Below are 27,512 nucleotides of genomic sequence, written 5' to 3' on the forward strand. Positions count from 1 at the left end.
GATGTCCTTAGGTTAGTTAGGTTTAAGTAGTTCTAAGTTCTAGGGGACTGATGACCACAGATGTTAAGTCCCATAGTGCTCAGAGCCATTTTTACAAACCAGCCTAGCCAAAAGTTCAATGTTTTCGTTCTGATCAGTAGACGACACGCAGCTTAACTGAGTGATACAATAGAAGGTACAGTTAAATAATTTCGGAATTCGGATCTGCTCTTGAGATGCAGAAAGAAACTCATTTGGGTCGGAGAGCGTCGTTGCTGACGCAGGGCAGAAACCACAGGCAAGCGTTTGTTTACAAACTAGCGCAGCCAGGAGGCCGATGTTTTCGCACCGGCCAGTAGTAGCGGGCAGGGGCAGAGAGACGCGACGCGGCCAACGGAGCGGTGCGTGCGCGGCGTCACATAAAGCAACGGAAGGGGATCTATAAGAAGAAGGGGAGCCCGCGCAAGAAAAGGGAGCGAGGGCCTTACAAAATTAAGGGCGGCCCGGCCCCGCCACAGCAGCTGCCGCGGCCACTCACCCTTTTATTATTGGGAGCAGCGCGGCGCACCGCGAGCTGTGCCGTGCTGTGCTGTGCTGTGCTGGGAACTCGTGTGTGAGGCGGCCCCGCTCTGCACGGGGATGAGCAGCGAGGGCCCTGACCCCGGTCCCTAAAGAATCGCCAGTACAAAGCCCAGGGTGCAAACACCTGAATGGCGGGCCACCTTCTCGGAAGAAGTGTCCGGCATTGTCACAAGTTGCACGGGCCGGGACGCCACCCCCTGCTTCCGAACTGCACCTTCGAAAAAATACATCTTCATCCATTGCGCGTCGCCCAAATAGGTCTAGGATCGAGTAGCGGACTACGTGAATATGAGAAATGCTGCCCATATCAACACCGTATCCTCAAGTTTCTCATCTGTATCTACTAGTCTGTAGTCCGAATCCAAAGATACTAAAATTTTGCAAACCGTTTCTATCTGCTGAGTGCACAGAAACTCTGACGATATTCTCGCACTCACATGCAATGAATTCGCGGTTGCGAATTTGGACAACCATCAGCTGTAAAATGGAATGACGACAATAAAACTTTGTGCGGGACCTGATTTCCCGCTTGTCGTCAGCGGTCACCTTACTATTAGGCTATCGTTGCACGTTTCACGGCCAGATCGAAACTTCAATATTTCGTAGTTCCTGCTTCACAGCCTGTACTTGTACAAACATTACGTAATTCTCGAACAGAGGTCATTTTAACTGAATTTCGCTGCACAGTATTGGCGTGTAAATACGATATTTCAGTGCCTATGTTGTTAAGAAGAACGACGCGATGTTCGTTCGGATTTGCATGCATCTTTGAAGAAGCAAGTATTGCAATATCGTGTTTATCTAACGACACAGGACGAGTAACTTTCAGTTAGAATGTCTCCCACGTACATAATGGATATACGAGTGCGGGTAGTTGACAGACAGTTGACGACATAACAGACGTTTGAGTGTGGTCTCGATCCCTAGGTCAATAGATGGGGACGTTTGCAAGACAACAACCATCTGCACGAACAATTCGACGACGTTTGCAGGAGCATGTACTATCAGCTGGGAGACCGTGGCTGCGGTTACCCTTGACGCTCCATCAGAGACAGGAGCGCCTGCGATGGTGAACTCAACGACGAACCTGGGTGCACGAATGGCAAAACGTCATTTTTTCGGATGAACCCATGTTCTGTTTACAGCATCATGATGGTCGCATCCATGTTTGGCGACATCGCGGTGAACGCACATTGGAAGCGTGTATTCGTCATCGCCATACTGGCGTACCACCCGACGTGATGGTGTGGGGTACCATTGGTTACACGTCTCGGTCAGCTCTTGTTCGCGTAGACGGCACTTTGAACAGTGGACGTTACATTTAAGATGTGTTACGACCTGTGGCTCTACCCTTCATCCGATCCCTGTGAAACCCTACATTTCAGCAGGATAATGCACGACCGCATGTTTCAGGTCCTGTACTGGCCTTTCTGGGTGCAGAAGATGTTCGACTGCTGCCCTGGCCAGCACATTCTCCAGATCTCTCACGAATTGGAAACCTCTGGTCAATGGTGGCCGAGCAACTGGCTCGTCACAATACGCCAGTCACTACTCTTGATGAACTGTGGTATCGTGTTGAAGCTTCATGGACAGCTGTACCTGTACACGCCATCCAAGCTCTGTTTGACTCAATGCCCAAGCGTATCAAGGCCGTTATTGCGGCCAGAGGTGGTTGTTCATGGTACTGATTTCTCAGGATCTATGCACCCAAATTGCGTGAAAGTGTAATCACATATCAGTTCTAGTATAATATATTTGTCCAATGAATAGCCGTTTATCATCTACATTTCTTCTTGGTGTAGCAATTTTAATGGCCAGTAGTGTACATGCATGTTCGAAACAACACTGCATCGTACTTCTGAACAACACAGGCACTGCAATATCGTATTCTTACACTTCGCCTGAATTTTCGTCTGTCATAGTTGGACGTCGTAACTTACAATCCGTACACCACAGGTGAGCAACCAGCGGCCCGCAGGTAGCATCCGGCCAGCGATTGCTTTTGATGCTGCCCGCGGGAGAAATTCATGAGGGAGAGAACCAGGCGCTCGCATTGCACTGCGCCCGGGACGCATTTTTAAAAATTTCCACCACCTCTCGGATCGCTACATGATTACTCCTTTCTTACTGGCTATGCAGCATGTAAAAGTTTTAATGACCTCTTCTGCCTTGGATTTGAGCAGTTTCGGCCATTTAGTACAGTGCTAACAACAAACTATTCGTGCCTATTACCTGTAATGTCACAAGAAAGTAAGGGGCTCTCACACGTTAAACATCATTGTCAGTCTATACATACTATAAAAAAGGATGTATGTGTTTATGTGCCGCATCTCCTCCTAAATCACAGTACCGATTTCAACCAATCTTGGTGCACACATACCTTACTGTCGGGCAACAATCGCTGTGAGGCTGAGAACCGCTTACCTATCGAAGAGGTTGGAATGAAAAAGGAGCGTAGCCTACGACTCGTCAGTTCCCAGACTTCATTCATCCAGTAATTGACAATGAGAGCATTTAATAGTTTGCAACAGACTTTACACACAATTTCAAACCTTGACGAAATTTTTTTCTCGCTGACAACCCCTGCATAATGGTGAAAGGGAAAATGTTTATCGCTTACTACTTTTGCGCTGCTCTTGCAGTATCGGTACTGCATAAGACATGACTTTATAATTTATTACTTCTTTCCTACCAACTGCATTCATGACAAATTTTACAGATAGTATTCAATTATACCACTCAGTGTAAGAGCAAAATTATATCATTGTGCGATCCATAGTTCAGGAAATTTGACGTCATAAACAAAGAGATTCGCGAATAACTACTGCATCATGCATTACGTTTAAATATATTACTTCTTTGCCACTAACTGTAGTCCCAGTAAATTTAGCATACAGTATCCACATTTGACCCTGAATGTACGTAGAATAACATATCATTGTACGACTCATAGTTCAGAAGATTTGACGTCAATAATAATGAGATGTTGCGTCGTGCATGACTTTTAAATTTATTACTCTGTTGTTGATTACTTCATTGGCAACACATTTGGCAGTCAGTATCCGTATAAGCTGTGGAATGAACTTACAATATTATATCATTGTACGACACATAGCTCCGTGGATATAACGTTATAAACATTGAGCACAGGGTAGACGTTGCGTGGTACTGGCGTGGAGGCACAGCTATAAGTATGTGCCTGGACAGTGCTGGCTTTCTCTGTTAGTACGTCGATACGAATACCGTCTGAGGGCAAGCTCTGTCGCATTGTCAGCACTGGAAATAATGACGAACGGTACTGATTCCCACGACAACATACTCCACATGACGAACACATATTGAGCGTGTGAGAATGAGTATTATTGGCTCCACAACTCGTCACTCTGTTCTCCGAATTTTTCTAGTTTGGCTTCGGCGTAATACACGACTGTATCACACTGAAGCCAAACTGGAAAAGTTCAGAGAACAGAATGGCCAGTTGTGAAACCAATATTGGGGCGATTTAGATATTTAAACTTTTTAAAACGAACACAGAAAGGGCCTTAATACATTTAGGGTTGCAGCAACAATCCATGCCAATGTGTTCAGTCTTCAGAAGCACGTTTGGACAAATATTTAAAAATTGCTTGCTAATAGTGTTTGCGGCTACTAACACAGTAAATTGCGGAAATTCGAATGTCCTGCCTGTGGCCAAAATTCGCAGAGCTACTCTTAACTTCTTTTATATCTCATTGCCGTATTTTGTTTTCCTATTCTGTCTCGTATTGACATAACAAATAATTATTGTGGATTACAGACTTTTTAGAATACTGCAAATCTGTAATTTATAATGCATTAGCTGCAACCAGTATCCTTAATGGGAGTGTATTTTTCGATTATGACATTTCAAGATGTCTGGCATCCCATAATTCACACGTTTATATTTATTTACATGTAGTGAACATTATTTCTTTACTAACGGAGCTACAGAATATTGAAACGAAAGTTTTTAAGACAGATACTGTCAAGGTCTTTAGTAAACAATGTTCACACGCTTAAATGAATGTAATCGTGCATTGATAGGATGAACATAAAATGAATGTAATCTCAAAAACGCGTGTTTGTTAGCGTGGCATGTCGGGAAAGGGGTGTCATTCACATCGGTGCTTTACCCCATAAACTGTAACGTCATGGGTGCTATAGTTCTTATTTTATGCGTTAGGAACTCTGTTGTCGTGCCACATGACGAGGTGGCCCGCGAGCTTAAGTAAGAGTCTGCATCAGACCATTGGGTCAATATAGGTTGCCTATGACAGAACTAGATTAAGAACGTAAAGCCTAGGCTGATCACTGGCTTTTTAATAAAGATACCTCATTATATATGTTCTGTACGTTGCAAACTCCTGTCGTAATTGGAGAGAGGGACTACATGCCGGCCGGGGTGGCCAAGCGGTTAAAGGCGCTACAGTCTGGAACCGCGCGACCGTTACGGTCGCAGGTTCGAATCCTGCCTCGGGCATGGATGTGTGTGATGTCCTTAGGTTAGTTAGGTTTAAGTAGTTCTCAGTTCTAGGGGACTGATGACCTTAGAAGTTAAGTCCCATAGTGCTCAGAGCCATTTGAATTTGACTACATGAATTTTTCTGCCGAGATGTTACTAAACTTTGAGAAGATAAATGAGGTCATGTTACAAGCTGTCGCAACATGTATGCCCTTTAATGTCGCCCATAGAGTTCGTTTGTCAAATGTATTTTAGTACACCAAATAGTTCAATCAAGTTAACGTGTTACATTTCTCAGTGTAATAGGCGTTGCAATGCGTACATATACACTGAAGCGCCAAAGAAACTGGTATAGACATGCGTATTCAAATGCAGGGATATGTAAACAGGCAGAATACGACGCTGCGGTCGGCAATGCCTATATAAAACAAGTGTCTGTTGCAGTTGTTAGATCAGTTACTGCAGGTACAATGGCTGGTTATCAAGACTTAAGTGAGTTTGAACGTGGTGTTATAGTCGGCGCACAAGCGGCGGGACACAGCATCTCGGAGGTAGCGATAAGTGGGCATTTCCCCATACGACCATTTCACTAGTGTACCGTGAGTATCAGAAATCTGCTAAAACATCACATATCCGACATCGCTGCGGCCAGAAAAACATCCTGCAAGAACGAGACAAACGACGATTGAAGAGAATCGTTCAACGTGACAGAAGTGCAACCCTTCCGCAAATTGCTGCAGATTTCAGTGCTGGGCCGTCAACAAATGTCAGCGTGCTAACCATTCACCGAAACATCATCGATATGGGCTTTCGGAGCCGAAGGTCCGCTCGTGTACACTTGATGACTGCAGGACACAAACCTTTACGGCTCGCCCTGGGCCCGTCATGACGGGCACTGGACTGTTGATGACTGGAAACATGTTGCCTGGTCGGGCGAGTCTCGTTTCAAATTGTATCGAGCGCGTGGACGTCTACGGGTATGGAGACAAACTCATGAATCCATTGACCCTGCATGTCAGCAGGGGACTTTTCAAGCTGGAGGAGGCTCTGTAATGCTGTGGGGTGTGTGCAGTTGGAACGATATGGGACCCATTGGCCTCTAGATACGACTCTGACAGGTGACTCGTACATAATCATCTTGTCTGATCACCTGCATCCATTCATGTCCAGTGTACATTCCGACGGACTTGCACAATTCCAGCAGGACAATGCGACACCACACACGTCCAGTATTGCTACAGAGTGGCTTCAGGAACACTCTTCTGAGGTTAAACCCTTCCCCTGGCCATCAAATTCCCCAGATATGAACATTATCGAGCATATCTCTGGTACCTTGAAACGTGCTGTTAAGAAGAGATCTCCACCCCTCGTACTCTTACGGATTTATGGACAGCCCTACAGAATTCTTGGCGTTAATTCCCTCCAGCATTACTTGAGACATTAGTCGAGTCCTTGTCACGTCGCGTTGCGGCACTTCTGCGTGCTCGCGAGAACCCTACACGATATTAGGCAGGTATATGAATTTTTTTGACTCTTCTGTGTAAATACACTGCTGGACTGTGTTCAGTTGCAGTAGAGTAAAACATGTGCATATTGAGGGGTTTTGGTTAGTTATTCATTTCTCACGATCATCGGCGATCAGATGGCCCTCAGGAGGCGTGCCTGGGGTCCCTCTGTTTTGACTCTCCAGGCAATAACTGTGCTGAGTTTAGTGGTGAATAGTATTTGCAACATTCATTCTAGGGTACAATGATGCCCCACCGATGAGTGTGTATGTATTCCCGTTGAATAGCTTCAGCCATTTGATCTGGGTCGCATCGTTGCCTGCGGGGAACTATATGCACATATCGACAAAGTTAATATGGACACAATGTATCGGTGCTGTGTTGCTGCTTTCTACAGTGGTCTATGAATCTTTTCCACACCTGTAGACCACGTTCCGCACTTCCACGTAGTACAGACGCATGTAGAGATCAACCCAATGTGCCAGCAGCGGCAGCTGACCGAACACCATCCAGGGACGAAATCCGGCCACAAGTTGCACCTGCTGTGATATCAGGGACCACTGGGAACCGTCTATTTGCAGCAGGATTAAGAATACCTGTGGGTCTAGCCAGGCTACCACTGACACCACGACACCGACAAGCGCGTCTATTTTGACGTCATGAAAGAGTTAATTGGAGAATGGGATGGTGTTCTGTAGTATTCGGTGATGGGACCAGGTTCTGTCTGTGTTGTAGTTGATGGGCGGACAAGCGTTTAGTGTAGACCAGGCGAGCTACCTGTTCCAGACTGCCTTTGTCCTCGACACACAGGTCCCGTCCCGAGCTTCGTGATGCACGAGGCCATCTGTTACAATCGCGGTCACATTTTATGTTTCTGCAGACTAAAGCAACCAGTGACTACTACATTACACAGACTGTTATCCTCGTTGTACTGCCGTTTCTTTGACGGGTAGGTGATGTCATTTTCTAGCAGGACAGTGAACGTCCACATACGGCTGCAGCATAGCAATGTGCTCTTCGAGGTGTAAAATAACTGCTCTGCCAACAAGACCACTAGGTCTCTCGCCAACTGAACATGTATGTAGGATAGTGATGCGGGAGCTCTTCAGGGTCTGCAAGAACCATTGCTGAATTACGACAGAACACACAAGGTTCTTGGGACAATGTATCGCAGGATTTCTTTCGGTACTGTTTTGATCGTTTGCCTTCAAGAATACACGCTTGCGTTGTCGCCGGAGGGGAATACACTGTGTATTGATGCTATTCTTTGGGCATCCTTTATTGTGACATGAGTGTTTCATTTAGTCTCAATTTTATCACAGACTCCTACAAGGACGAACTACCTGTCACCTCACTTGTCAATAAAATTACCTGGTCCTTGTGGGTTTCGCATTTTTTCGGCAGTATATTTATAAGAGCAAAATTCGTAGCGTTACTGATATTATACCCAACATTATTTACGTCTCATGTGAAACACAAGTAGGTCTCAGACTATGAAACGAAGATATCAATAAATGGACTGTCGTAGAAAAGCCTTCATGTCGCTTTGTAGCAGTTTGAACACGTATGTGGGATGGTTATGTGGGAACGTACCACAAACGCATAAGGAAATAGACGTAAGCTGCTCCTACGACAGAAACGGGATGCATAAGCAAAAATTACCAAAACCAGCAAGAAGGTCATGTCACTATGTATAGCACAAGTAAATGTCAACAGCACGTCTACCCTTTCCGCGATACTGCTCATTGGATCCCATATAGCTCACTCTGCCATGAGTGGGTGATGAAAATAACTTAAAAATAATAACGATTATTAACGCTCACTTGTAATGTAAAATAACTGAAAATTGTAATACTGGAACTTCCCTTTAACTTTTAGCCGAAAAGTAATTTTTACAGCGGATAGCCTCAAGTACACACGTTGGTACAGGATTTTATTCTCGAGGTCAATATTCTGTAGCTATCCGCGGATGTATCCACGGATATCGTGTCCGCTCTGATCTCTAAATCTAGGTCGAAGAACAAATGCAAAGTGGAAAAAAGCGTGGAAACTCCATCCAATACTGCGTTACAAGTGCCTGATCTCTGTATGGCTATTTGATGAAACCTCGAATCTGTGGTAGTATTGATACGGAACGATTTAAAGTGGATGAACCATGTAGAAATAATCGTAGAAAAGTAACACGCCAGAATGAGAGCCGTTAGAAGAATCCTTAGGCAGAGTAATCAAGTCACGAAGGAAGTAGCTTACAAAACACTCGTGTGGCCAAGACTTCAGTGTAGTTCGTCAGTATGAGACCTTTTCCAGATAGGACTGATAGAGGAAATTGGGAAGATCCAATGAAGAGCAGCGCATTTCGTTGCAAATTCGTTTAGTAAACGCAAAGGCGTCACGAAGATGCTAGTCCTTCTGCGGTGGCAAAAGCTTCATGGGATGAGTTGCAATTTATGGCGCGGTCTACTGGTAAAACACGGAAAGAACACACTCCCAGATGAATCAACCACTATAGTGCTTGTTTGTTGTTGTGGTGTTTAATCCAAAGACTGGGCTGATGCAGCTCTCCATGCTACCCTATCCTGTGCAAGCTTCTTCATCTCCAAGTACCTACTGCAACCACATCCTTCTGAATCTGCTTAGTGTATTCATCTCTTGGTCTCCCTCTACGAATTTTATCCCCCAAGCTGCCATCCAATACTAAATTGGTGATCCCTTGATGCCTCACAACATATCCTACCAACCGATCCCTTCTTCTAGTCGTTCATCTACATCTACATTCATCTACATTGATACTCCGCAAGCCACCCAACGGTGTGTGGCGGAGGGCACTTTACGTGCCACTGTCATTACCTCCCTTTCCTGTTCCAGTCGCGTATGGTTCGCGGGAAGAACGACTGTCTGAAAGCCTCCGTGCGCGCTCTAATCTCTCTAATTTTACATTCGTGATCTCCTCGGGAGGTATAAATAGGGGGAAGCAATATATTCGATACCTCATCCAGAAACGCACCCTCTCGAAACCTGGCGAGCAAGCTACACCGCGATGCAGAGCGCCTCTCTTGCAGAGTCTGCCACTTGAGTTTATTAAACATCTCCGTAACGCTATCACGGTTACCAAATAACCCGGTGACGAAACGCGCCGCTCTTCTTTGGATCTTCTCTATCTCCTCCGTCAACCCGACCTGGTACGGATCCCACACTGATGAGCAATACTCAAGTATAGGTCGAACGAGTGTTTTGTAAGCCACCTCCTTTGTTGATGGACTACATTTTCTAAGCACTCTCCCAATGAATCTCAACCTGGTACCCGCCTTACCAACAATTAATTTTATATGATCATTCCACTTCAAATCGTTCCGTATGCATACTCCCAGATATTTTACAGAAGTAACTGCTACCAGTGTTTGTTCCGCTATCATATAATCATACAATAAAGGATCCTTCTTTCTATGTATTCGCAATACATTACATTTGTCTATGTTAAGGGTCAGTTGCCACTCCCTGCACCAAGTGCCTATCCGCTGCAGATCTTCCTGTATTTCGCTACAATTTTCTAATGCAGCAACTTCTCTGTATACTACAGCATCATCCGCGAAAAGCCGCATGGAACTTCCGACACTATCTACTAAGTCATTTATATATATTGTGAAAAGCAATGGTCCCATAACACTCCCCTGTGGCACGCCAGAGGTCACCCCAACGTCTGTAGACGTCTCTCCATTGACAACAACATGCTGTGTTCTGTTTGCTAAAAACTCTTCAATCCAGCCACACAGCTGGTCTGATATTCCGTAGGCTCTTACTTTGTTTATCAGGCGACAGTGCGGAACTGTATCGAACGCCTTCCGGAAGTCAAGAAAAATAGCATCTACCTGGGAGCCTGTATCTAATATTTTCTGGGTCTCATGAATAAATAAGGCGAGTTGGGTCTCACACGATCGCTGTTTCCGGAATCCATGTTGATTCCTACATAGTAGATTCTGGGTTTCCAGAAATGACATGATACGCGAGCAAAAAACACGTTCTAAAATTCTACAAGAGATCGACGTAAGAGATATAGGTCTATAGTTTTGCGCATCTGCTCGACGACCCTTCTTGAAGACTGGGACTATCTGTGCTCTTTTCCAATCATTTGGAACCCTCCGTTCCTCTAGAGACTTGCGGTACACGGCTGTTAGAAGGGGGGCAAGTTCTTTCGCGTACTCTGTGTAGAATCGAATTGGTATCCCGTCAGGTCCAGTGGACTTTCCTCTATTGAGTGATTCCAGTTGCTTTTCTATTCCTTGGACACTTATTTCGATGTCAGCCATTTTTTCGTTTGTGCGAGGATTTAGAGAAGGAACTGCAGTGCGGTCTTCCTCTGTGAAACAGCTTTGGAAAAAGGTGTTTAGTATTTCAGCTTTACGCGTGTCATCCTCTGTTTCAATGCCATCATCATCCCGTAGTGTCTGGATATGCTGTTTCGAGCCACTTACTGATTTAACGTAAGACCAGAACTTCCTAGGATTTTCTGTCAAGTCGGTACATAGAATTTTACTTTCGAATTCAATGAACGCTTCACGGATAGCCCTCCTTACGCTAACTTTGACATCGTTTAGCTTCTGTTTGTCTGAGAGGTTTTGGCTGCGTTTAAACTTGGAGTGGAGCTCTCTTTGCTTTCGCAGTAGTTTCCTAACTTTGTTGTCCTTTTCTCCCCAGTTCTATTAGTACCTCCTCGTTAGTTACGTGAGCTATCCATCTAATCTTCAGCATTCTTCTGTAGCATTACATTTCGAAAGTCTCTATTCCCTTCGTTTCTAAACTATTTATCGTGCATGTTTCACTGCACTCCATACAAATGCTCTCAGAAAAGACTTCCTGACACTTAAATCTGCTCTCGATGTTAACAAATTTCTCTTCGTCAGGAATACTTTCCTTACAATTTCCAGTCTACATTTTATACCCTACCTGCTTTATTTTTACCCAAATAGCAAAAGCCATCTACTACTTTAAGTGTCTCAGCATCACATGATTTAATTTGACTGCATTCATCGTTTTGCTTTTGTTGATGTTCATCTTATATCCTCCTTTCAAGACACTGTCCATTGTGTTAAATTGCTCTTCCAGGTGCTTTGCTGTCTTTGACAGAATTACAATGTCATTGGCAAACGTCAAAGTTTTTATTTCTTCTCCATGGATTTTAATTCCTACTCCAAATTTTTCTTTTTTCCTTTACTGCCTGCCCATCATACAGATTAAATAACATCGTGGATAGGCTACAGCTCTGTCTCACCCCCTTCTCAACAACTGCTCCCCTTTTGTGACCCTCAATTCTTATAACTGCCATCTGGTTTCTGTACAAATTGTAAACAGCCTTTCGTTCCCTCTATTTGACCCCTGCCATCTTCAGAATTTGAAAGAGACAATTCCAGCCAACATTGTCAAAAGCTTTCTCTAAGTCTACAAATGGTAGAAATGTAGATTTCCCTTTCCTTAATCTTTCTCCTTAATCCAAACTCATCTTCTCTAAGGTCGGCTTCTACCAGTTTTTCCATTCGTCTGTAAAGAATTTGTGCTAGTATTTCGCAACCGTGACTTATTAAACTGATTGTTCGGTAATTTGCACATCTGTCAACACTTCCTTTCCTTGGGATTGGAATTATTATATTCTTCTTGAAGTCTGAGGGTACTTCGCCTGTCTCATACATCTTGGTCACCAGACGGTAGAGTTTTGCCAGGGCTGGCTTTCCCAAGGCTATCAGTAGTTCTAATGGAATGTTGTCTTCTCCCGGGGCCTTGTTTCGACTCAGGTCTTTCAGTGCTCTGTCAAACTCTTCACGCAGTATCATATCTCCCATTTCATCTTCATCTACATCCTCTTCCATTTCCATAATATTGTCCTCAAGAACATCGCCCTTGTATAGACCCCTCTTATACTCCTTCCACCTTTTTGTTTTCCCTTCTTTACTTAGAACTGGGTTTCCATCTGAGCTCTTGGTATTCATACAAGTGTTTCTCTTTTCCTCAAAGGTCTCTTTAATTTTTCTGTAGGCAATATCTATCTTACCCCTAGTGATATGCGCCTCTACATCGTTACATTTGTCCTCTAGCCATCCCTGCTTAGCCATTTTGCACTTCCTGTAGATCTCATTTTTGAGACATTTGTATTCCTTTTTGCCTGCTTCATTCACTGCATTTATTAAATTCAATATCTCTTCTGTTATCCAAGGGTTTCTACTAGCCCTTATCTTTTTACCTACTTGATCATCTGCTGCCTTCACTATTTCATCTCTCAAAGCTTTGTCGGTTATTTTCGCCATGTTATCACTTCCGTTTGCAGCTTGCAAAATACTACACTGCCATTTGATACTTTTGTGTGTTTAGAGTTATCAACTTAACTGGTTGCTATAGTGCTTACTGCTGCATATGCCTCCTGGAAAGACCACGATGTCAAATTTAGAGAGATTCGGGCTCACGCCGAGGCTTACCAACAACCTTTCTTCTCGCGTACCATTCTCGACTGGAACGGGAAAGAGAGAGAGTGGCAGTGACAGGGGTAGACCAATTTTTTCTACCACCATAAGGCAACTTTTGGAATGTAAATGTAGATCTAGATCTAAACGTATAAGGTAGTGTGTGCGGTGCTATTATTGCTTGAAGTATTTTCGACTTGCCAGTGGAATTACTAAAAATATGTATTCCTTTCACCGCACACAAATTTCGTTTTGGTGTGTTAGGTCATCATTACTGATGTGGACCGAAACATACCTACAGTTTTGGTTTGGTTATAAATTTAAAACGAGTTCGTTTGTAAGCTTTTCAAGGAACCTTCTTTCACTTTCCGGATGTAATCTGTTTTTTTGATAATGTTCGGAGTTGTCCCCTGTGTGTATGATAGGTACTCCTAGATTTGCACGTTATTTTCACCATATTTTCATTTTCGTTTGCAACCGGCTGAATACTACACCACTACTGCACATGACTGTCTACTTTTGGGTGTTTAGGGTTACCAGCTTAACTACATGCCTCAATGTTCATTTCATGCAACATTTTTCTGTTACTATATGACTGTTATTTGTTTACTATATGCATTATATCCATCATGATATGTAGAATATTTATTTAAAAATGTAAGCAGAATGGAAGGGTATATGGAAGACATAGATTGTGTGTAAAGGCGATTGCAAGTTTAAGGATATAATGTCGAGTACGAGAAAGTGAACACTCAATGCAGCTGCAAGGGAAGGGAGATTGGGACGCTTATAAGATGGACAAGGGAAATAGTCGTAAATAGAAATTCCAAATAAAGAGAAAGACAGAGAGAGACAAAAGAGTCCTACTTTATTCTTTACTGCTTCTCTCAATTGCAGTGCCTGACAAAAACGGTGAAACATCTAGAAGAAATGGCCGGATGTGAAATGTAGCTTCGTACACATACACACCACTGGCCGGTGTGTAAACGTTTACAGTTTCAGTTCTCTGTGACGGGCCACCGGAGTGCGTTTAGTGTTGTTAATGTTTAGTGTCGTTACCACACTTGGTAGGGTATAACAGGGCGCGACCAAGGTCATATGTTGAGTGGTCACTGTGAGGAACATGGAACCATCGTGTACTCGTGTGATACGTAATTATCATTATCTAAAATGTTTGAAAGCGGCTTCATTGTGGGTCTTCATTTGGATTGCTGATCTAATCATGCAGTAGCCAGATGTGTGGGGCTTTCGGATGTGACAGCAGCCCTATGTAGGACTGCAGGAGAAAGTAAGGTCAGGATTGCTCGTCAAGGTTCCAGTCGATCATGTCTGACTGCAACAGTGGACGATCGCCTTATTGTGCACCAAGCATATCGGAACCCCTTCGCCTCCAGTCATCAGAGAGAAAAGGAATGAACTCCGTGTGTTGTGACTTGGCAAGACAGCCAAGTCACTATGAGGTGAAGCCGAAAGGCACGCGTTTAAGCTCACGCAGGCTGGCGTGAGGTCTGGAACAGTTAAAGGATTTGAGTCTAGCAAATAAAGTACGTAGCTGTTGGAATACTTAACTTTAATCCATAATTGGTGAACATCGGTCTGACGGTGCATGCATCACAAGATAAATAGCAATTGATAATGGCGCCTTGCTAGGTCGTAGCAAATGACGTAGCTGAAGGCTATGCTAACTATCGTCTCGGCAAATGAGAGCGTAATTTTTCAGTGAACCATCGCTAGCAAAGTCGGCTGTACAACTGGGCGAGTGCTAGGACGTCTCTCTAGACCTGCCTTGTGGCGGCGCTCGGTCTGCAATCACTGATAGTGGCGACACGCGGGTCCGACGTATACTAACGGACCGCGGCCGATTTAAAGGCTAGCACCTAGCAAGTGTGGTGTCCGGCGGTGACACCACACCGTGCAGTATTCTGTATCACATCGCATCATTGGCTGGAGACTAGCACTAGCCGGACTAGGGAATTACCGCCCCTCGTGTTGGCTGCTGTTAACACGGAAATATAAACGTCTGCTTTTAGAGTGGTGTCATGACCGGGAAGCATGGACTGCTGCTAAATGGCTTCGCATTGTGTTCGGCAATGTATCGGGTTTCTGCAGTACACTGGAAGATCATCGTCAGCGTGTATCGCGGATGGGGAGAGGTCCAATTCTTCCATTACTATGGGTAGGCAAAGCGATGTTACTCCTGGTACTACGGTGTACGGGGCCATCGGTTGTCACTACAGGCTGCAGCTGGTAGTGAGTGAGGGAGCTCTGACTCTACAATTGTATGTCGCGAACATCCTGTGGTCTCATGTTACGTCTCATGTGACAGTATCGATGTGCCAGTTTCAATTCGACAATGTTTGTCCACACACGGAGCGGGTCTCTATGGGCTGCCTATGTGATGCTGACATACTCCTGTAACCCAAAAAAAAAAAATTGTCAGATACGTCCGTGATAGAACATGTGTGGAAACAGCTCTGATGACAACTCCACCCTAATGCCAGTATACAGGATACAAAGGATCAGTTACAGCAGTTGTGAGCGTACATCCTCTCTCAGTGTGTAAACTCTTAAACCGTTTCTTCCTCTCTTCTGGGAGCTTCACTTTTTGAGGCAATATATGTAGTGTATGAAAACGGAAGGAGTTATCATATTTTTAATAAAATACATTAAACTAATGCCACTGTGTCTAGACAAACGAAAAATTTTATGCACCATTGCCTTCCCGTACACGCCATTTCCTCTGAAATAACCGAGCGAGGTGGCGCGGTGGTTAGCACACTGGACTCGCATTCGGGAGGACGACGGTTCAATCCCGTCTCCGGCCATCCTGATTTAGGTTTCCCGTGATTTCCCTAAATCGCTTCAGGCAAATGCCGGGACGGTTCCTTTGAAAGGGCACGGCCGATTTCCTTCCCCATCCTTCTCTCACCCGAGCTTGCGCTCCGTCTCTAATGACCTCGTTGTCGACGGGACGTTAAACACTAATCTCCTCCTCCTCCTCTGAAATACCCTGCGTGATACCAGTTGGAATATGAGGGTGAGTCAAATGAAAACCTTAAAATTTAGAAAAGTTGTGTGTTGGAGTTCGTAGGTGATACCAATATTCATTGAGGTTCCGAAAGTAGCCGCTGGTGGCAGAGTGACGCTACAATACAGAAGAAGAAAGCAGCAGCGTCCTCAACAAGATGGCCGCTCTGCTGTCAACATGCACCGAGATTGAGCAGCAACCTGTGATGGCATTTTAGTGTGATGGGGGTGTCAAAGCAATCGACAGTGTAGTATGGTGATTCGCGTTTGTCGTTGCAGGAAGTTTAGGAATGGTGCACGACGTTTAAAAGAGGCGTAATTTCTGTGGAAGATGCTCCAAGACCAGGGCTGGCTCACTGCGTAGTGACACGAAAACACTGCGTTAGTGGAGGAGCTTGTTAAAGAAAACAGACGCATAGCTCTGAACGAAATAGCCACAGATTTGAAGATTAGTATTGGTTAAGCGCAGAATATCGTTCACGATGTACTGCTCTTCAATAAAGTGTCTGCAGGATGGATGACACTCAATTAATTGACGAATTGTAAGATTAGTATTGGTTAAGCGCAGAATATCGTTCACGATGTACTGCTCTTCAATAAATTGTCTGCAGGATGGATGACACCTCAATTGACTACCGAATTGAAAGACTGTCGCGTCAGTGCCTGTGAAGAACTTTTGCATCGTTTCCACGTCGAATGTGATATATTTCTGGAAACAATTGTTACAGGCTATGAGACTGAGTCCACTATCACGAACTAGAAACGGAAAGGTCAAGCAAGGAATGGAGTCACCAAAAAAATTCCACACTCAACCATCTGCTGGAAGAGTCATGCTCATTATCTTCTGGGAAACAAATGGAGCAATTTAGGAGCATTACATGGATAAGGGAGTGATGGTAACCGGCAATTCTTACTGAGACATGCTGAGAAATCAGCTTCGCTCTGCAATCGGGAGTAAATGATAAAGACTTCAGGAGTATTTCTACAGCATGACAATGTCCAACTGCATACAGCCTGTAAGAAAGTTGAGGCTGTTCAGGAAATTAAATCTGACTGTCTGGTAGGTCCTCTTTATTCACCAGATCTTGCGCCTAGTGACTTTCATTTGTTCGGTGGACTCAGAGAATCAATGGAAGGAAGGCGTTTCAGAAGTCATAAAAAGGTGAAACTATGGTGCAAGACCGGTTACATATACAACCAAAAGAATTCTTTTATCATGGTATCTATGTACTTCCGAATATGTGGATTCAATTTCAAGGAGAATACGTCGAAAAATGACATGTAAGTTTCTGTTAATTGTTGCAATTAAAATGTTATAGCACTTATAAGATTTTCATTTGAATTATCCTTGTACATATATGAAAATTAACAGTGACCTACTCTGATTTTTAGCTGTAATTTTCTAATTTTGCTTTAGTGGTTCTGGAAAGAGCAGGTGAGAAGAGAAGCTTCTGGAGTTTCATTGTTAAAAGAAGAGTGCAATTTACAGGCCATCTATTAAGACATAAAGGACTCCTGAACACAATCATAGAGGGATGTGTCGAGGGAAAAAGACCAAGAGCAAGATCACGGTTGAGGTACATTGATCAAATCGTGAAAGATGTAGGATATAACACTTATAAAGAAATGAAGAGAAAAGCTGAAAGACGCACAGAATGGAGACAAGCTGCCATTGTAGCTGTTGCAAACCAATCCTTGGATTGACCACCACAGAAGAAGAAGAAGAAGAAGAAGAAGAAGAGCTTGAGTAATTATGCAGTCAGCACTTAGAACCTGTTTAGATAGTGATCAATGCACGTTGCTATGAAACATTGTAAGAAAATGCTATAATGTTTGACACAATGTGTGACGTTGCTTCAAAGCAGACTGTGAAATTATTTCTGGAAACGAACAGTTCATTTGCAGACACTGTCAAATACAGATACTGCACTAACTGTGTTTCATGTCAAACTAAGGCAAATGGGCGAGAAGACAATATCCCTCCCTACACAGGACACGCAAATGGTGTACTAGGACTATGGGTTATAGAAATTACGACAAATAGTTCTGTGTCGTCGTTGACACTGTAGTGTCTTGTACCACGGGAAGAAGGGAGAGGCTGTTGTTTGGTGGTCGAAGCTAATTATCTTTAAGCTTCCATGTGTTGTGGTTCAAGCTCTTCTGTAATAGTTCACGTTAGCCTCACCGCGCCGGCCGCGGTGGTCTCGCGGTTAAGGCGCTCAGTCCGGAACCGCGCGACTGCTACGGTCGCAGGTTCGAATCCTGCCTCGGGCATGGATGTCTGTGATGTCCTTAGGTTAGTTAGGTTTAAGTAGCTCTAAGTTCTAGGGGACTGATGACCACAGATGTTAAGTCCCATAGTGCTCAGAGCCATTTTTTTAGCCTCACCGCCGGTGAAGTACAAGTCCCACTATAAACACTACACTCCCGCAGCCAGTAATCTAAACTGGGAGACGCCAACTACGATAGTGACTCAGCTAGTAATTGAGCTAACCACGACTACAACTGTAACTGCGAGAGACTGCGACTCTGATTTTGCTGACTGGTCCCTCCAGTCCGCGGTGGCGATCTAAAATACTGGTGGTCGAGAAGGCGTTGGCGGCATGTTGTTTGCAAGCCTGTCTTTGGCCTCTCTCCTGATAGGCGTGCGTGATTTAGCGCCTATTATCGATCTTCATGCAACCTCTTTGCCGACCGGTGTGCTAAAGACGGCTTATGCCAGCATAAATAGAAGTTTGGATTGGTGCAACAGGAGTGCATGGATAACCAAGGTGGTCAAGGCAACTGGTCGCGATCAGTGGGCAGTCTGGGCTTGAGTCCCAATTCGGCCCAATTTTCATTTTTCTGTAGGAAACAATACAGCTGATATAGTACCATATTCACATTTCACAAACGTATTTCATCTTAGGATATCAATGACTGCTTTGAAGAGCATACAAGAATCTCTATCTCCATGCATGGGCTATGCTTCTGGTGGCTATCTTTTAAGAGTGTTATTTGTGTAACAGGCAGGTGTACACTTCATATCGGTCTATGGAATGCTTGGCCGTTATCCAGCTCATATACATGTGACATCCAAGATTTGCAAGTTAAGGGGAAACGGCTGCGGAGTTTCGGTTGTTCAAAGATGTTGCTTGCCAGTGGTTTCCCCTTAGCCACAGAGTATGCTGTGGGTGGGATGTATTTTCTGTATCTTGAGCAATGACAGTAATATCTCTCCAGCCAGTTATGTGATAGGAGGTTCATGTACACTTCAGTGGAGGAGGATGGGGAGTTTGCATTTATCTGGTACATCTTGGAGGCTTTCCAGTAGTTATCGGCAGATAATGTGCCCGTTTGCAGTTTCTTTGTTTGGTAACTGTTTGGGTCGTTATTTATGTGTGTATCTTTGGAATATTGAGTGTTATTCGATAATATTATTACTAGAAATGATGGGAGAAGATCTTCAAAAAATGGTTCAAATGGCTCTGAGCACTATGCGACTTAAATTCTGAGGTCATCAGTCGCCTAGAACTTAGAACTACTTAAACCTAACTAACCTAATGACATCACACACATCCATGCCCGAGGCAGGATTCGAACCTGCGACCGTACCGGTCGCTCGGCTCCAGACTGTAGCGCCTAGAACCGCACGGCCACCCCGGCCGGCAGATCTTAGTCAGTGTGCGGTTACAAAAGGTACAGTGAGGAATTTATTTCTTATTAAATAATGTCTTGCAGATATCAGTGTATTTAGTTATAATTATGAGGTGTGGTAATTGATTATAGCAATATGTTGTATGTGTACTTACTTTGATTTTTCCATAGCTATTTATGAGTCTATTAGTGATGCCACACACTTATCATGTAGGGGGCATAGAAGGAGTTTATTTGTGTAAATATTGTGTTGTAAACGTTAACTGCAATTATGTATCTTTTTATTCTGACTGGGAGCCCTGACTAATCCCTGCTATTTCTGGCACTTCATGATGATCCAATTCATATAGCGAACAGAACAAAAAGAACCTAATATTAAAAGTGGATTGGTTGGTGTAGGAAGGAAATCTTGTTTCTTATTGATCCTGTGAGAAAGGGGGAGGGTAGGGGAAAGTTTGGCACTTAGACTATTAGCAACCCTTATCTGCAAAGCAATCCACAGACTTCAGCTGCTGAAGGTGTAGTAGCTGGGTGGTTATGACATGTTTTGGTGGAGTGAGTGCCACACCCTGATTGCTTGTTAATTCTAGGTGCAACCAGGTCAGTCCTGCCAGAAAGAAATCCACAAATATTTGTTTATATAATGCAAATTTCGCTATCTTTGCTTGGAGGGTGTGGGAGGTGGGGGGCAGGTGCTAACTAATCAATTTGGTTTTGTAGCTGCGGTCGCAATCAAGAGACTCTAAGTGGTGTGCGTAGTTTAGCATACCTTACAGGCATTTTACTTGTCACTAGTCACTTCTTTAGGTTAACATCTGTGGCACTATGCTAACTCTTACATTTACCGTATTTACACTTGGCTGTCAATCTTGGAAATTAGTAAAAGTGTAGCATTTACTAAAGTTTTCCACAATTTGACACACTGGACCCTTATGTCATACAATTTGTTAACATTTACTAAGGTTTTGAAGAATGTTCTGTGTCATCAGTATTTTTACCAACAGAAAAATACAGTAGTTTTAATATACACACTATGACTTCACAGACACTGGTGATTTACGGATGACTTAGCAAGAGTTTGTTTCTATGTTGTACTGTGGTATTTCATTAACAGTTAAAGACTCTTCTGTAATTTGTTAAGATCACACTTAGGATCGGTATCGTTATTTGGGAAAAATCGTAAAATCTGCAACAAATTAACTCAAATTAGCGATTAATTATGAGATTACTTACATGTCTTACAATTTTACCAGGGATAGCGCCTCGTCTCTTCTTGCTCCTCCAATAACGAAATTCATATGATTGGAATAATAATATTTTAAAAAATTAGCTTGTTATTTATAATACTTAACTATATCCTGGTCCTTTTCCTACAGAGGACATAAATCAAATGGTGAAACATGCATAACTTGAATAACAATAATTTGTTATTGTTATTTATAACAAATACCCTTGCTCTCTTCCTCTCCCTACATAGCCCAGAGATAAAAAGACAACTCACGTAATTCGAATAATATTGTAATTAATTTATTGTTATTATTATTATCTTTCCTTTCTCAGACCTTAGGTCTGGTTCGGAATGAAAGTGACACGGACCTTGATCAAGCGTCACTTCGTTTTAACTGTACGGTATATGCTACATTGCGTTTAGGAACTTTCGGGTAATTGAACATGTATCAATAATTACGGATTTCTGAAGTTGTATATATAAGTTTGGATGTAGCTGTATTGCATTGATGTACTGGTGGATATTGCGTGGTATGACTCCTGTAGTTGAAAGTATAATTGGTATAATGTCAACTTTATCCTGATGCCACATGTCCTTGACTTCCTCAGCCAGTTGGATGTATTTTTCAATTTTTTCTCCTGTTTTCTTCTGTATATTTGCTGTATTGGGTATGGATATTTCAATTAGTTGTGTTAATTTCTTCTTTTTATTGGTGAGTATGATGTCAGGTTTGTTATGTGGCGTTGTTTTATCTGTTATAATGGTTCTGTTCCAGTATAATTTGTATTCATCATTCTCCAGTACATTTTGTGGTGTATACTTGTATGTAGGAACATGTTGTTTTAAAAGTTTATGTTGTAAGGCAAGCTGTTGATGTATTATTTTTGCGACGTTGTCATGTCTTCTGGGGTATTCTGTATTTGCTAGTATTGTACATCCGCTTGTGATGTGATCTACTGTTTCTATTTGTTGTTTGCAAAGTCTGCATTTATCTGTTGTGGTATTGGGATCTTTAATAATATGCTTGCTGTAATATCTGGTGTTTATTGTTTGATCCTGTATTGCAATCATGAATCCTTCTGTCTCACTGTATATATTGCCTCTTTTTAGCCATGTGTTGGATGCGTCTTGATCAATGTGTGGCTGTGTTAGATGATACGGGTGCTTGCCATGTAGTGTTTTCCTTTTCCAATTTACTTTCTTCATGTCTGTTGATGTTATGTGATCTAAAGGGTTGTAGAAGTGGTTATGAAATTGTAGTGGTGTAGCAGATGTATTTATGTGGGTGATTGCTTTGTGTATTTTGCTAGTTTCTGCTCGTTCTAGAAAGAATTTTCTTAAATTGTCTACCTGTCCATAATGTAAGTTTTTTATGTCGATAAATCCCCTTCCTCCTTCCTTTCTGCTTAATGTGAATCTTTCTGTTGCTGAATGTATGTGATGTGTTCTATATTTGTGGCATTGTGATCGTGTAAGTGTATTGAGTGCTTCTAGGTCTGTGTTACTCCATTTCACTACTCCAAATGAGTAGGTCAATATTGGTATAGCATAGGTATTTATAGCTTTTGTCTTGTTTCTTGCTGTCAATTCTGTTTTCAGTATTTTTGTTAGTCTTTGTCTATATTTTTCTTTTAGCTCTTCCTTAATATTTCTATCATCTATTCCTATTGTTTGTCTGTATCCTAGATATTTATAGGCATCTGTTTTTTCCATCGCTTCTATGCAGTCGCTGTGGTTATCCAATATGTAATCTTCTTGTTTAGTGTGTTTTCCCTTGACTATGCTATTTTTCTTACATTTGTCTGTTCCAAAAGCCATATTTATATCATTGCTAAATACTTCTGTTATCTTTAGTAATTGGTTGAGTTGTTGATTTGTTGCTGCCAGTAGTTTTAGATCATCCATGTATAGCAAATGTGTGATTTTGTGTGGGTATGTTCCAGTAATATTGTAACCATAATTTGTATTATTTAGCATGTTGGATAGTGGGTTCAGAGCAAGGCAGAACCAGAAAGGACTTAATGAATCTCCTTGGTATATTCCACGCTTAATCTGTATTGGCTGTGATGTGATATTATTTGAATTTGTTTGGATATTAAGTGTAGTTTTCCAGTTTTTCATTACTATGTTTAGGAACTGTATCAATTTAGGATCTACTTTATATATTTCCAATATTTGTAGTAACCATGAGTGGGGTACACTATCAAAAGCTTTTTGGTAATCGATGTATGCGTAGTGTAGCGACCTTTGTTTAGTTTTAGCTTGATATGTCACCTCTGCATCTATTATCAGTTGCTCTTTACATCCTCGTGCTCCTTTGCAACAGCCTTTTTGTTCTTCATTTATAATTTTGTTCTGTGTTGTATGTGTCACTAGTTTCTGTTTAATGACTGAAGTTAATATTTTGTATATTGTTGGTAGGCATGTTATGGGGCGATATTTAGCTGGGTTCGCTGTGTCTGCTTGATCTTTAGGTTTCAGATAAGTTATTCCACGTGTAAGTGTATCAGGGAATGTGTATGGGTCTGCAATGTAACTGTTAAATAATTTAGTTAGATGTGAATGTGTTGCGGTGAACTTCTTTAACCAGAAATTTGCTATTTTATCATTTCCAGGGGCTTTCCAATTGTGAGTAGAATTAATTGCTTGGGTGACTTCATGTTGCAAAATTGTCACTTCAGGCATTTGTGGTATCATCTTGTATGTGTCTGTTTCTGCTTGTATCCACCGTGCATGCCTGTTATGTTGTACCGGGTTTGACCATATGTTGCTCCAGAAGTGTTCCATGTCTGTTATGTTTGGTGGATTGTTTATTTCAATGTGTGTGTTATCTATTGTCTGGTAAAATTTCTTTTGGTTTGTGTTGAATGTTTGGTTTTGTTTCCTTCTATTTTCACTTTTTTTGTACCTTCTGAGTCGTTTGGCGAATGCTTGTAATTTCTGCTTCTTTTCGTCTAATTGCTCTGTCGCTTCTTGTTGTGAGATTTTACCTAACCTTTTTCGTTTTTTTTCCGAGATTTCATTTCTTATAAATTGTGTTAGCTGTCCGATGTCTTTTCTCAGTTTTTCTATTTTGATCTGTAGCCTGTGTTGCCATGCTGGTTTTGTGGGTTTCTTCTGTGTGTTGGTTGGTTCTGATCTCTGCCTAGTGTGTATATTTAGTGTAGTGAGTGCTCCTATATATACCAGTAGTTTTTCTATTTTGATCTGTAGCCTGTGTTGCCATGCTGGTTTTGTGGGTTTCTTCTGTGTGTTGGTTGGTTCTGATCTCTGCCTAGTGTGTATATTTAGTGTAGTGAGTGCTCCTATATATACCAGTAGTTGTAACTCTTCCATAGTTGTGTCTTCATTTATTTTGTTGTGTATGATTGTGTTGATAGTTTTTATTGTTGTTTCGACTTGTGGGTTATTTGGTGGTCTATGTAAGAATGGTCTAATGTCTGTATTTGTGTCTTTGTATTCTATATATGTTAGCTGAAATTTTTCTTCTATATCTAATATATGTGTCACTTTGTGTTCTCTTTGTGCTTGTTCTGGTGGCTGCCTTAAGATTTCGTTTTCCTCTGATTGTTTAATTGGTGTGTGTTGTTCTTTGTTTGTTTGATCTGGGATGTTTGAGTCCATTACTGTATTTTCTTCTTCTTCTGATTGCACATTATTTTGTTCCAGTATTTGTTGTACTTGTTGTTTGATGTTATCTAATTCTGACTGGGGTATCCTGTTATTTTTTATTATTACACGGATCTGATCAGCTAGACGTTGTTCTGTTAAAAATTTTAATTCTGGGTATCTGGTAATAAATGTTGTGTATACTTGTGATCTGTATCCAGTTGTGTTGGTTCCTAGGTTTGTTGCTTGGTAATAACAGAACATGAGGTGTCGATTAACTTCATCTGACCATCTCATCCTCTGTCTTTGTTTTCCTTCTAGGGTGGTTGCAGGAAGCATATCCTGCAAAACACCTCTATTTGGATTTAAATCATTTTCCAGTTGGCTAGCAGTGTCGTTACCATTGTGGGCGGGCATAGGGTTCAAGCGTCGTCCCCGACCATGACGGCGCTTGTCCGAGGCTTCATTAGTTCTGTCCTGAACCAACTAATCACACTAAAAGGGGGGTTAGCCCTATTAGTGGTTTGTTCTTTTCGTCGCCTTTTACGACTGGCAGACCATACCGGAGGCCTATTCTTTTCCCGGGCCTCCACGGGATATTATTATTATTATTATTATTATTATTAGTCGTAAAGCTCCCAACATGGAAGACGCTAAGTAAAGATGGTTCACTTCTGGGGCTTCTTATTCTTCTTGTTTGCCCACCAGGTCTTCATTCTTTGCGAGAATTCAGCTTTTCTTTCTTCGCTCCATTTTGTTCCAGTTCTCGGCGCTTTTGTCTCTGGTTTGACCTCCCATTTGTCAACTTTAAGTTTGAAATTGTTTCTTTTGTTCATGTCTTCAGTAGTAATGTTGGCTAATTCCAGATCTTTCTTTACATTTTTGATCCATTCTCCTCCATTAACAAGGGATGCTACGTATCTTACTATTTTTTTTGTAAGTCTGTGATCGGGAAGTCTCATTATGTGGCCATAGAATTTTAGACACCTCTTCCTCATGTCTATCTCTATGTTAGAATTTTATTCAATTTTAGAATTTTTCTGTAATCTATACCCCTCTTTGGTCCTTCTTGGTCCCAGAATTTTCCTAATGATTTTCCTTTCCTCTTTCTTCAGGTTTTCCATATCTGTTTTCCTTTTAAGTGTCAAGGTTTCGCTGGCATATAGCATTATTGGTTTAATTACCGACTTATAATGTTTAATTTTTGTATTTATAGATAGACATTTTTTATTGTAAATGTTTTGGACCAGCCCTAGACCCCTACGAGCTTTTAATATTCTTTCTTTTTGTGAGTATTTTTCAGAAATTATCTCTCCTAAATATTTAAAGTATGGTACCCTCTTAATTTCTCCATATTTGGTTTGTAACTTAGAAATTTCTAGATTTGTTGTTGTAAACACCGTTTTCTCAAAAGATATTTGTAGGCCAACTTTTCCTGCACACTCTTTTAAGGTTTCTATCTGTTTGACTGCCATTTCACTAGAATCTGCCATTATTGCAAGATTGTCTGCGTAGGCTAAGTAGGGGATTTGTAGGTCATCTTTTTTGGTTCCCAGTGATATTGGTTTCCAGTACTTTTCTTTTTTGAGTTCTTTTTCCCATTCTGCCATGACTCTATCCAGAACTAAGTTAAATAACAGAGGTGATAATCCATCACCTTGTCTAACCCCAGTTTTTATCTCAAATGATTTTGAAAGTTTTCCCATGAATTTCACTTTGCATTTTGTATTTGTTAATGTCTGCTCTATGATGTTCCGTGTCTTCTTATCCAGTCCTTGTTCTTCAAGAATTTTAAATAGTGTGGGTCTGTGAATTGAATCATATGCCTTTTTAAAGTCGACAAAGACATATACTGTAGGCTTCCTTCGCATTTGTCTCATCCTTGTAATCAATTTCAAGTTTAAAATTTGTTCTGGACATGATCTGTTTGGTCTGAAACCAGCTTGGAAATCTGAGATTTTGGGTTCTAGCAGTTTTTGTGTTCTTTCAAGAAGACAAGCTGATAATATCTTGTATGTGACGGCAAGTAAGGAGATTCCTCTATAGTTGTTCACATCCGATTTATCCCCGTTTTTATGTAACGGATGTATTAGGGCACATTTCCAATCTTCTGGTATTTCTTCAGTAACCCATATGTTTTGAATAATTTTAACTAGCTCATTTCTTGAGTTAGACCCTAGACTTTTGAGAAATTCGGCTACAATTCCATCTTCTCCTGATGCTTTGTTATTTTTGAGTTTGTTTATGTGTTTGATAATTTCTTCTTCAGTTGGCGGTACAGAGTCTTGCTGTTGCAGGGCTTTAGTGCTGGATATTGGAAGAGCTTCTGTTGGTTCTGGACAGTTTAATAGCGTTTCAAAATATTTGGCTAATTATTCACAGTTTTCTTCGTCGCTTAGTGCCAGATTCCCATCTGATTTCCGAAAACAGACATTTTGAGGGATATACCCTTTAATTTGGTTTGCAAAAGTTTTGTAGAATCCATGCGTATTATAATTTTTAAAATCTGCTTCTATTGATTCCAGTTGCTGAGTTACATACTTTCTCTTCTCTTGTCTAATAAGTTTATTTGAAAGTTTCCGTGTTTCTAAAAAGTTTGGAAGAGTTTTCTTATTTTTATTTGAACTGTACTTCGCAAAGGCTTCTGTATGAACTTGAATTGCCTTTTCGCATTCCATATTCCACCATGGATGTTTGTGCTTCTTCTTCAGTGGTATTTGCTCCTTCGCTATTTTTGTGATTTTTTCCTTGAATGTTTCCCAGTTGTTTGCGGGAGAATTTTCCCATTTTTTAATTGTTTCTGATTCTGTTAGTTTTTGTAGGTCAAATTTTGGGATTGCTGGTGGAATTCTTGGTGTTTTCCTTCTTGGGGTGAATTGGACCCGAACTCTTGTGAGATAATGATCTGAGTCAATATTTGCACCTCTCCTAACCTGGATATCTCTGATCTCTTTTTGGAAGTTATATGAGATGGCCACATGGTCAATTTGAAATTCTCCCAATTGGCTTATAGGGGATCT

The sequence above is a fragment of the Schistocerca americana genome, chromosome 3 (genome assembly GCF_021461395.2).
Source record: "Schistocerca americana isolate TAMUIC-IGC-003095 chromosome 3, iqSchAmer2.1, whole genome shotgun sequence".
Lineage (NCBI taxonomy): Eukaryota > Metazoa > Arthropoda > Insecta > Orthoptera > Acrididae > Schistocerca > Schistocerca americana.